Raw genomic sequence first — 12,465 nt, 5'->3', positions numbered from 1 at the left:
GGATAGAGTTGTGGTCGGATTAACCAAATGGAGTGCGAGCTTTGTATGCGTCTCTGTGTGTGGATTACAGGTGATCTAGAATTTTTTTCCCTCTGGTTGCACATTTAACATGTTGATAGAAATTTGGTATAACTGATTTAACCCTTTCAGGTCAGAGTTCCAAATATCTCTAACGGTCGCCCCAGTGTGAGTTTTTTTATGCACGTGATGTTCGAACGTTCTCTCCATTCCAGAATGTGATTGTTACATAAACAACAACACTGAATGGCTCAGAGTGGGAGTGAGAGGTTACCGTGATTGACTGCCTGCACGCGCCATTTGTATCAATAAATCACTATCATAAAATGTTTTGTGTGGTATTATTGATATATTTAGTATTTTATTCACGTTTTTCAATTACTCGTGATAAATCATGCGTTCCGATTTTTGCATAAATTGTAATGGGCGCATAGTATGTGTGTAAAATAATGTTTTGAAGGTTGTACTGATTATGATGAGCTAAGCTAATTCCAGCTATGTGTATGGAGCCATGTTTGTTGACATACAATGCATTCTGGGTTTCACGTAATCGTCTGTTTGACCAAAGATGTTATGACAAAATGAGGTGAGTAAGAGTTAACTCATTTTTTGAGGACTTCCAGAAATGAATGGTGGGATGTGAAAGACGGTAGATGACACACCCCTTCAAAATGCAAACAGACCAAACTCATCTTGTCTTCTCTTATTATCTTCGGTTTCTGTGAGGAAAAAATGCATGGCTGTGCGCTGAAACTAATCGTCGGATAACTTTCGATTTCTAGAAAGTGTTTTACCTAATTATTTCGATCAATGGTGAGCTCACCCGTGATGTGATTAATTATACATAGTAATTGCTATTAGCTAATTCATATTGTAGTTTACGTCAGCCGAGAGTTAGAAAATATGACTGTGTAACGGCTCGGTAGTCGGGTAGGAGGAATGAGGCGCAGGAAGCAGCGAACACAGGGAGTGGTGTTTTTAATCACACAGGATAAACAAAAGTTCCCAACCATAGGGAATAAAATACAAAATAGATGACCAGGTAAAGCCGACGAACAACACTTCGTCAAAGAACACAAACTAATCCCGCACAAACAACAGACGGGCCAGCTGAACTAAATACCCCCTCTAATAGCTAATTGGCCACAGGTGCCCAAAACCAAAAAAGGGAAAACCAAAAAGGGATCGGTAGTAGCTAAAAGGCCGGTGACGACGACCGCCGAGCGCCACCCGAGCAGGAGGGGGCGCCACCGTCGGTGGGAATCGTGACAGTACCCCCCTCCTGACGCGCGGCTCCCGCAGCGCGCCGACACCGGCCTCGAGGTCGACCCGGAGGGCGAGGCACAGGGCGATCCGGACGGAGGTGGTGGAAATCCCTCAACATAGATGGGTCCAGGACGTCCTCCGCCGGCACCCAGCACCTCTCCTCCGGGCCGTACCCCTCCCAGTCCACGAGGTACTGCAGGCCCCTCGCCCGGCGTCTAGAGTCCAGAATGGCCCGAATGCTGTACGCCCGGGGACCCCCCGATGTCCAGAGGGGGCGGAGGGACCTCCGGCACCTCATTTTCCTGAAGGGGACCAGCTACCACCGGCCTAAGGAGAGACACATGAAACGAGGGGTTAATGCGGTAATAGGAAGGGAGTTTCAACCGGTAACACACCTCGTTTATCCTCCTCAGGACTTTGAAGGGCCCCACACACTGCGGCCCCAGCTTCCGGCAGGGCACGCGGAGGGGCAGGTTCCGGGTCGAGAGCCAGACCCTGTCTCCCGGTGCGAACACTGGTGCCTCACTGCGGTGGCGGTCAGCACTCCTCTTCTGCCGCGCACTGGCCTCCTTTAGTGAGTCCTGGACGGCTCTCCAGGTCTCCTTGGAGTGCTGGACCCAGTCCTCCACCGCAGGAGCCTCGGTCTGGCTCCGGTGCCATGGTGCCAGGACCGGCTGGTAACCTAACACACACTGAAAGGGTGATATGTTAGTAGAGGAGTGGCGAAGTGAGTTCTGGGCTAATTCAGCCCAGGGAATATACCTCGCCCACTCCCCTGGCCGGTCCTGGCAATACGACCTCAGGAACCTGCCCACCTCCTGGTTCACCCTCTCCGCCTGCCCATTGCTCTCGGGGTGATAACCGGAGGTCAAACTGACCGAGACCCCCAGCCGCTCCATAAACGCTCTCCAGACCCTGGATGTGAATTGGGAACCTCGATCAGAGACAATGTCCTCCGGCACCCCGTAGTGCCGGAAGACGTGGGTAAATAGGGCCTCCGCAGTCTGCAGGGCCGTAGGGAGACCGGGCAATGGGAGGAGACGGCAGGACTTAGAGAACCGATCCACAACCACCAGAATCGTCGTGTTTCCCTGAGGGTGGGGAAGATCTGTCAAGAAGTCAATGGACAGGTGCGACCATGGTCGTTGTGGAAGGGGGAGGGGCTGTAACTTCCCTTTCGGTAGATGCCTAGGAGCCTTACTCTGGGCACATACCAAACAGGAAGAGACATAGGACCTCACGTCCTTAGCCAAGGTGGGCCACCAGTACTTCCCCCTTAGACTCCGCACTGTCCTCGCCTCACCAGGATGACCCGCAGTAGGTAGCGTGTGCGCCCACCGAATCAAACGATCACGAACACCGAGCGCCACATACATGCGCCCCACGGGCACCTGCGCAGGCGCAGGTTCCAACACCAATGCCCGCTCGATGTCCGCGTCCACCTCCCATACCACTGGTGCCACCAGCCTAGACGCTGGAATGATGGGAGTTGGATCGATGGGCCGGTCCTCCGTGTCATAGAGACGGGACAGCGCGTCGGCTTTAGTATTCAGGGAACCCGGTCTATAGGAGATGGTAAACCTAAACCGGGCGAAGAACATGGCCCACCTCGCCTGACGTGGATTCAGTCTCCTCGCTACCCAGATGTACTCCAGGTTTCGGTGGTCGGTCCAGATGAGAAAGGGGTGCTTAGCCCCCTCAAGCCAGTGCCGCCACACCCTCAGGGCTTTGACCACCGCTAGCAACTCCCTGTCCCCCACATCGTAGTTACGCTCCGCCGAACTGAGCTTCTTCGAAAAGAAAGCGCAGGGGCGGAGTTTCGATGGCGTGCCCGAGCGCTGTGATAGCACGGCACCCACCCCAGCCTCGGATGCGTCCACCTCCACTATGAACGCTAAAGACGGGTCCGGGTGCGCCAACACGGGTGCGTCGGTGAACAGCGTCTTCAACTTCTTGAAGGCTCCGTCCGCCTCTGTCGACCATCGCAAACGCACTGGCCCCCCCTTCAGCAGTGAGGTAATGGGAGCCGCTACCTGGCCAAAACCCCGGATAAACCTCCGGTAGTAATTGGCAAAGCCTAAGAACCGCTGCACCTCCTTCACCGTGGTTGGAGTCGGCCAATTACGCACGGCCTTAACGCGGTCACACTCCATCACCACCCCCGTGGTGGAAATGCGATAACCCAGAAAGGAGACGGCTCGTTTGGAAAACTCACACTTCTCAGCCTTAACGTATAGGTCATGCTCCAGCAGTCTACCAAGCACCTTGCGTACCAGGGACACATGCGCGGAGCGGGTGGCGGAATACAGTGCCTTGCGAAAGTATTCGGCCCCCTTGAACTTTTCGACCTTTTGCCACATTTCAGGCTTCAAACATAAAGATATAAAACTGTATTTTTTTGTGAAGAATCAGCAACAAGTGGGACACAATTATGAAGTGGAACGAAATGTATTGGATATTTCAAACTTTTTTAACAAATAAAAAACTGAAATATTGGCCGTGCAAAATTATTCAGCCCCCTTAAGTTAATACTTTGTAGTGCCACCTTTTGCTGCGATTACAGCTGTAAGTTGCTTGGGGTATGTCTCTATCAGTTTTGCACATCGAGAGACTGACATTTTTGCCCATTCCTCCTTGCAAAACAGCTCGAGCTCAGTGAGGTTGGATGGAGAGCGTTTGTGAACAGCAGTTTTCAGTTCTTTCCACAGATTCTCGATTGGATTCAGGTCTGGACTTTGACTTGGCCATTCTAACACCTGGATATGTTTATTTGTGAACCATTCCATTGTAGATTTTGCTTTATGTTTTGGATCATTGTCTTGTTGGAAGACAAATCTCCGTCCCAGTCTCAGGTCCTTTGCAGACTACATCAGGTTTTCTTCCAGAATGGTCCTGTATTTGGCTCCATCCATCTTCCCATCAATTTTAACCATCTTCCCTGCCCCCGCTGATGAAAAGCAGGCCCAAACCATGATGCTACCACCACCATGTTTGACAGTGGGGATGGTGTGTTCAGGGTGATGCGCTGTGTTGCTTTTACACCAAACATAACGTTTTGCATTGTTGCCAAAAAGTTCGATTTTGGTTTCATCTGACCAGAGCACCTTCTTCCACATGTTTGGTGTGTCTCCCAGGTGGCTAGTGGCAAACTTTAAATGACACTTTTTATGGATATCTTTAAGAAATGGCTTTCTTCTTGCCACTCTTCCATAAAGGCCAGATTTGTGCAGTATACAACTGATTGTTGTCCTATGGACAGAGTCTCCCACCTCAGCTGTAGATCTCTGCAGTTCATCCAGAGTGATCATGGGCCTCTTGGCTGCATCTCTGAACAGTCTTCTCCTTGTATGAGCTGAAAGTTTAGAGGGACGGCCGGGTCTTCGTAGATTTGCAGTGGTCTGATACTCCTTCCATTTCAATATTATCGCTTGCACAGTGCTCCTTGGGATGTTTAAAGCTTGGGAAATCTTTTTGTATCCAAATCCGGCTTTAAACTTCTCCACAACAGTATCTTGGACCTGCCTGGTGTGTTCCTTGTTCTTCATGATGCTCTCTGCGCTTTAAACGGACCTCTGAGACTATCACAGAGCAGGTGCATTTATACGGAGACTTGATTACACACAGGTGGATTCTATTTATCATCATTAGTCATTTAGGTCAACATTGGATCATTCAGAGATCCTCACTGAACTTCTGGAGAGAGTTTGCTGCACTGAAAGTAAAGGGGCTGAATAATTTAGCACGCCCAATTTTTCAGTTTTTTATTTGTTAAAAAAGTTTGAAATATCCAATAAATTTCGTTCCACTTCATGATTGTGTCCCACTTGTTGATTCTTCACAAAAAATTACAGTTTTATATCTTTATGTTTGAAGCCTGAAATGTGGCAAAAGGTCGAAAGGTTCAAGGGGGCCGAATACTTTCGCAAGGCACTGTATATCAGAATGTCATCGATATAGACTATCACGCCCTGCCCGTGCAGGTCCCTGAGAATTTCGTCAACAAAGGATTGAAAGACGGCTGGAGCATTTTTCAACCCATACGGCATGACGAGGTACTCATAATGGCCCGATGTGGTACTAAAGGCGGTTTTCCACTCGTCTCCCTTCTTGATACGCACCAGGTTATACGCGCTCCTGAGATCCAGTTTTGTGAAGAACTGTGCTCCGTTAAATGATTCCACCGCCGTAGCGATGAGAGGTAGTGGGTAACTAAACCCCACCGTGATAGCGTTTAAACCTCGGTAATCAATGCACGGACGCAGACCTCCCTCCTTTTTCTTCACAAAAAAGAAACTCGAGGAAGCGGGTGAGATGGAGGGCCGAATGTACCCCTGTCCCAGGGATTCCGTGACATATGTCTCCATAGCCGCCGTCTCCTCCTGTGACAAGGGGTACACGTGACTCCTGGGAAGCGCAGCGTTAACCTGGAGATCTATCGCACAATCCCCCTGTCGATGAGGTGGTAATTTGGTCGCCCTCTTTTTACAAAAAGCGATCGCCAAATCGGCGTATTCAGGGGGAATGCGCACGGTGGACACCTGGTCTGGACTTTCCACCAACGTGGCACCTATGGAAACTCCTAGACACCTCCCTGAACACTCCTCTGACCACCCCTGGAGAACCCCCTGTTTCCACGAAATACGGGGATTGTGACCAGCCAGCCAGGGGACCCCTAGCACCACCGGAAACGCAGGGGAATCAATAAGGAAAAAATGAATGTGTTCCTTATGATTCCCCTGCGTTACCATGTCCAGTGGCACCGTAGACTCCCTGACTAGCCCTGACCCTAATGGTTGGCTATCTAGGGAGTGCACGGGGAAGGGGGAATCTAACGGCACCCGCGGAATGTCCAGCTTGATGGCAAGTCCACGATCCATAAAGTTCCCAGCTGCGCCTGAATCGACTAGCGCCCTATGCTGGGAAGAGGGAAAAAATTTGGTAAACAAAACAGGTAAAAACATGTGACCAACAGGGGGTTCTGGGTGACTCTGGTGCTGACTCACCTGAGGTGACCGAGAAGTGTTCTGCCTGCCCTCTCGACTCCCAGACTGGCTCCTCCAGCACCGGTCGGCCGTGTGTCCTCTCCGACCACAGCTGGTGCAGGAGGAGCCACCTCCTCCGGTGCCCCTTGGCACGGCCCCCCTACCTCCATAGGGGTAGGGGCGGGGGTGGAACGGGCAGGACCCTCTCCGAACGCCCGCGGGCAGCCAGCAAATTGTCGAGACGGATGGACATGTCTATAAGCTCGTCCAGGGACAGAGCTGTGTCCCGACAGGCCAGCTCCCTGCGGACGTCCGCCCGGAGACTGCAGCGGTAGTGGTCTATGAGGGCCCTGTCGTTCCACCCTGTCCCAGCAGCCAAGGTCCTGAACTCCAGCGCGAAGTCCTGAGCACTCCTCGTCTCCTGCCTGAGGTTGAACAGCCGTTCACCCGCCGCTCTTCCTTCCGGGTGAACTCTGGATAGTGGTCCCTCGCCGAGTCTGGGCTGTTCCAGACCGCATTAGCCCATTCCAGAGCCCGGCCCGTCAGGCAGGAAACGAGGGCACTCACGCTCTCCTCTCCTGTGGGAGCAGGTCTGATGGTGGCCAGGTACAGCTCAAGCTGGAGCAAAAACCCCTGGCACCCAGCCGCGGCACCATCGTACTCCCTTGGGAGCGCCAAACGAAGCGCGCCAGAGCCAGACGTAGTGGGAGGCGAAGGTGGCTGTATCGGAGGAGGTGGTGGTGGAGAGAGGATTCCACTTCTCTCCCATCGGTCCATCCTCTCCATCATCTGGTCCATCGCTGACCCGATGCGGTGTAGGACCGTAGTGTGGTGAAGCACACGTTCCTCCATCAAGGGAAGAGGAGTGCCTGCTGCTCCCGCTGATTCCATGCCTTTTTCAGTGTTGCGGGATTCTGTAACGGCTCGGTAGTCGGGTAGGAGGAATGAGGCGCAGGAAGCAGCGAACACAGGGAGTGGTGTTTTTAATCACACAGGATAAACAAAAGTTCCCAACCATAGGGAATAAAATACAAAATAGACGACCAGGTAAAGCCGACGAACAACACTTTGTCAAAGACCACAAATTAACCCTGCACAAACAACAAACGGGCCAGCTGAACTAAATACCCCCTCTAATAGCTAATTGGCCACAGGTGCCCAAAACCAAAAAAGGGAAAACCAAAAAGGGATCGGTAGTAGCTAATAAGCCGGTGACGACGACCGCCGAGCGCCACCCGAGCAGGAGGGGGCGCCACCGTCGGTGGGAATCGTGACAGACTGTGTTGGGTCAATCTTTCCTCAGTTAGCGCTAGGACAAATGTAGCCTACATTTTTCCGGTTAGGATGATTGTGTTGTGCTATATATACTTCTGTGAATATCTGAACATTGCATCCAAAAATAAACTGCTCACATTCTGGAGATAACTTTGTAAGGACTGTGTTTGTGTAAATAGTTTCTGAAAAAAGTGTGGCCAGCTCAAATGCTGATTGTTGTGTCATTCGAAACTGGCCGTTCTAAATGAGAGTTCTAATCACACGGGGTGTGATCGTACGCTTCAGGGACCACTGTAGAATGATCACACCCCGTGTGATGGTACGTGTGAACGGGTTAAGCTGATTTCAGTTTACCATGATCAGCTTACCACTTTTGTTTCACAAAAGACCAGCAACAACCAAACAGCTGTACTGAACATGTTGCTAAGTACTGCTAATGAGCATGATGATTTTAGGTCTAGTGTGTAATTATGGTTTGTTTGTATGACTGACTGTATCATTAAATGACTGTTCAGCTGGTGTTCTCTAAGAACGGAGCCATTGAGCACCCTCCTGTCTGATTGAGAGAGAGAGATTTATATTTATGTTTATTTATTTTCCCTTTTGTACTTTAACTATTTGCACATCATTACAACACTGTATATACAGTTGAAGTCGAAAGATTACATACACTTAGGTTGGAGTCATTAAAACTTGTTTTTCAACCACCCCACAAATTTCTTGTTAAAACAAACTATAGTTTTGGCAAGTCAGGTTAGGACATCTACTTTGTGCATGACACAAGTCATTTTTCCAAAAATTGTTTATAGATTATTTCACTTAGAATTCACTGTATCACAATTCCAGTGGGTCAGAAGTTTACATACACTAAGTTGACTGTGCCTTTAAACAACTTGGAAAATTCCAGAAAATAATGTCATGGCTTTAGAAGCTTCTGATAGTCTAATTGACATAATTTGAGTCAATTGGAGGTGTACCTGTGGATGTATTTCAAGGCCTACCTTCAAACTCAATGCCTCTTTGCTTGACATCATGGGAAAATCAAAAGAAATCATCGAAAGACCTCAGAAAAACAATTGTAGACCTCCACAAGTCTGGTTCATCTTGGGAGCAATTTCCAAATGCCTGAAGGTACCACATTCATCTGTACAAACAATAGTATGCAGGTATAAACACCATGGGACCACGCAGCCGTCACACCGCTCAGGAAGGAGACGGAATGTACTGCAGAGATGAATGTACTTTGGTGCGAAAAGTGCAAATCAATCCCAGAACAACAGCAAAGGACCTTGTGAAGATGCTGGAGGAAACAGGTACAAAAGTATCTATATCCACAGTAAAACGAGTCCTATATCGACATAACCTGAAAGGCCGCTCAGCAAGGACGAAGCCACTGCTCCAAAACCGCCGTGAAAAAGCCAGACTACGGTTTGCAACTGCACATGGGGACAAAGATGATACTTTTTGGAGAAATTTTCTCTGGTCTGATGAAACAAAAATATAACTATTTGGCCATAATGACCATCGTTATGTTTGGAGGATAAAGGGGGGAGGCTTGTAAGCCGAAGAACACCATCCCAACCATGAAGCAGGGGCAGCATCATGAAGTGGGGGTGCTTTGCTGCAGGAGGGACTAGTGCACTTCACAGAATTGATGGCACCATAAGGCGGGAAAATGATGTGGATATATTGAAGCAACATCTCAAGACATCAGTCAGGAAGTTAAAGCTTGTCGCAAATGGGTCTTCCAAATGGACAATGACCGCAAGCATACTTCCAAAGTTGTGGCAAAATGGCTTATGGACAACAAAGTCAAGGCATTGGAGTGGCCATCACAAAGCCCTGACCTCAAACCTATAGAAAATGTGTGGGCAGAACTGAAAAAGTGTGTGCGAGCAAGGAGGCCTACAAACCTGACTCAGTTACACCAGCTTTGTCAGGAGGAATAGGCCAAAATTCACCCAACTTATTGTGGGAAGCTTGTGGAAGGCTACCCGAAACGTTTGACCCAAGTTAAACAATTTAAAGGCAATGCTACCAAATACTAATTGAGTGTATGTAAACTTCTGACCCACTGGGAATGTGATGAAAGAATTGAAGCTGAAATAAATCATTCTCTCTACTATTATTCTCACATTTCACATTCTTAAAATAAAGTGGTGATCCTAACTGACCTAAAACAGGGAATTTTTACTAGGATTAAATGTCAGGAATTGTGGAAAACTGAGTTTAAATGTATTTGGCTAAGGTGTTTGTAAACTTCTGACTTCAACTGTAGACATAATATGACATTTGGAACTTTTGTAAGTGTAATGTTTACTGTTAATTTTTTATTGTTTATTTCAATGTTGTTTATTATGTGTTTCACTTGCTTTGGCAATTGAAACATATGATTCCCATGCCAATAAAGCCATTAAATTGAATTGAGAGAAAGAGAGAGAGACACTGTGCCTCAGATCCACATAGGGGAAAGATGAGTCCTGGAGGAAAAAAAGCACAGCATTCCCCAATAGCATGTTACTGTAGCTTTGTGCATCGTCTCTTTCTGTTATTCCTCCCCTCTCTTTTCCAACTGTAATTCAGACAAACTGTCCTCAGGTGCTACTTCTCCAGTCCTTGGACTCAAATCCAATATGGTCAGCAAAGCGTTTGTCAGTTTAAAACAAACGAATTAGCTTCAGGTCCAACCTGTATAATTTCTCTTCCTCCTCCCTCCCGCCTTCTGGCCAACGATGTCCCACTTTTCAGCATATTCTTTGTAGGCCTACAAGTCCCTAGGGTGCCCTTTACTGTTTTCTCCACAGAGTCTGCCCCAGGGAGGTATGGATATTGTAGTCGAAGCCTCATGGGTGCCTCAAACTGTGTTTTGATAAAGCTGACAGTACAGTCATGCGCAAAGCGTAAAGAGCGATCACGTTGCCATCCCTTCCCAGAGGTAATTTGGTCTTATGTAAAATGTCTCTTCTGCCTGTATAGGGATTCTGGGTGTGCATTGTTTGTCATTGGGCACACACCCATACACTCACATCCACACACACCATATTTCTCTGGTGAGCTTGTTGTGTGTCTTTCTACACAAGTGGATTAGGAGATGTTCCATATCAGAAGTGTTTAACCTCTCAGATAAGAAATGTAAAACACCTTTTCAGGCAGTCATTACACAGTATCGTGGCATTGGGGATGTACATGCACGGTAAAGGGGCACCAGACACATACGTTACATTTGGGGAGTCCTAGAGCTTGAGTGGACGGGTGGGAAGGGGAAGATAGCAGTGGAGATGAGAAAGGGAGTCAGGGATGTCTTTTGATACACATCCTGAAGTTTCCCTTGGGTTCTCATTCTACCCATTTTCCTTTAAGTGCTCTCATTGTGTGGGATTGGTAGAGATAAACACATACACATTCTGACATTCTCTTCAATATTCACACACAAGCACTTACTGGTGTATTCTCATAGGAACTCAACAAACTTGCCGCTCTCCCTTTCCAAGCACATTGTCACGTCCTGGCCAGTAAAAGGGGTTATTTGTCATTGTAGTTGGTCAGGGCGAGGCAGGGGGTGTTTGTTTTGTGTGGTTGGGTATTGTGGGTTTAGGTTCTAGTTTTCTTATTTCTATATTTATCTAGCTTTTCTAGTTCTATGTGAGTTTTGTCAATGACCTCCAATTAGATGTAGCTGGTTGTTGTTGTCTCTAATTGGAGGCCATATTTAGTTGTGTTTGTTTTCACTGGGTTTTATGGGTGGTTGTTTCTAGTATAGTCTATGCACCTTACTGGACTGTTTTCGTCATTTGTTTTGTATTGATTAAGTGTTTTCTTTAATAAATAAGAGGATTAGCACTTTACCCGCTGCGTTTTGGTCCCCCTTCAACGACGAGTGTTACACACATCCACTCAAATACAGATGGTACAACACTCTCAGTCACTGATCAAATTGTACCAGCCTAGACACTTTAGTCTGCATAGAAACAACAGTTCAATTGGACACGTGAAGGTGGTAGAACTGCTGCTTTCCATTTGACATTTTAACATTTCCTGACCTAAGGCAGTGGAGCTCTGTTCCACTGGGGGTTCTTCCCAATTAAACTCTGGCACAAATAATACAGTATACATTCTGTGCATGCATGACATATGCCTGAAAACCATGTCTTTGTCTGCCCTGATAGTGTCTGTGGTCACAGTGAAGAGGAGGGGGATGTAACTGTGGTTGTGTGGGAGGAGGGGAAGGAGGGGGTGTCAACCCTTTGCTGGTAAGTCAGACAGAGCGGGAGTCGGGAGGGGGTTAGATGGGAAGTGGTGGTGAGTGTGGCCCATCTAAGTGAAATGTGCCGTGGTACTGCAGCGCTGAAAACAGATTATCTCTGGACGGCTCTCCTCACCCTCCACTCCCTGCTTTCCCCTCACCACTGTCACTATATTGGGCTCCACCCTACAGACAGACAGACAGACAGACAGAGAGAGACAGAGACAGAGACAGAGACAGAGAGACAGAGAGAGAGAGAGAGAGAGAGAGAGAGAGAGAGAGAGAGAGAGAGAGAGAGAGAGAGAGAGAGAGAGAGAGAGAGAGAGAGAGAGAGAGAGAGAGAGAGAGAGAGAGAGAGAGAGAGAGAGAGAGAGAGAGAGAGAGAGAGAGAGAGAGAGAGAGAGAGAGAGAGAGAGAGAGATTACATTTTCACTCTAGGACCTCGTCATCATCACTATCCAACACTGCATATATATACTGTCACAGTCTCTCCCAGTTCATTCTGCCTGAATGCAATGTGGCCCACTTGAGCTGTGAATAAATGGTGTGGAAAGGGTATACGGAAAATGTATGTAAACACAGGTCATGGTGTACTGTATGTTCTATTTACAGTATCAGCACACTTTGAAAATCAGATGCATGGAGGGCCATTTAGAGAGGGTTGTTTTTGTGTGTATTGTG

The 12,465-nt window shown here is 48.1% G+C and overlaps 1 protein-coding gene across 1 annotated transcript in view; it reads left to right on the top strand.

The window, feature by feature from the left end:
• si:ch211-186j3.6 (neural-cadherin) overlaps positions 1-12,465 on the top strand; it is a 232,342-nt gene that overhangs the window by 180,569 nt on the left and 39,308 nt on the right. The gene's annotated exons all lie outside the window — the stretch shown is intronic.

This window comes from Salmo salar, chromosome 11 (genome assembly GCF_965601325.2).
Source record: "Salmo salar chromosome 11, fSalSal1, whole genome shotgun sequence".
Lineage (NCBI taxonomy): Eukaryota > Metazoa > Chordata > Actinopteri > Salmoniformes > Salmonidae > Salmo > Salmo salar.
This window is presented reverse-complemented; position numbering and strand designations above follow the sequence as displayed.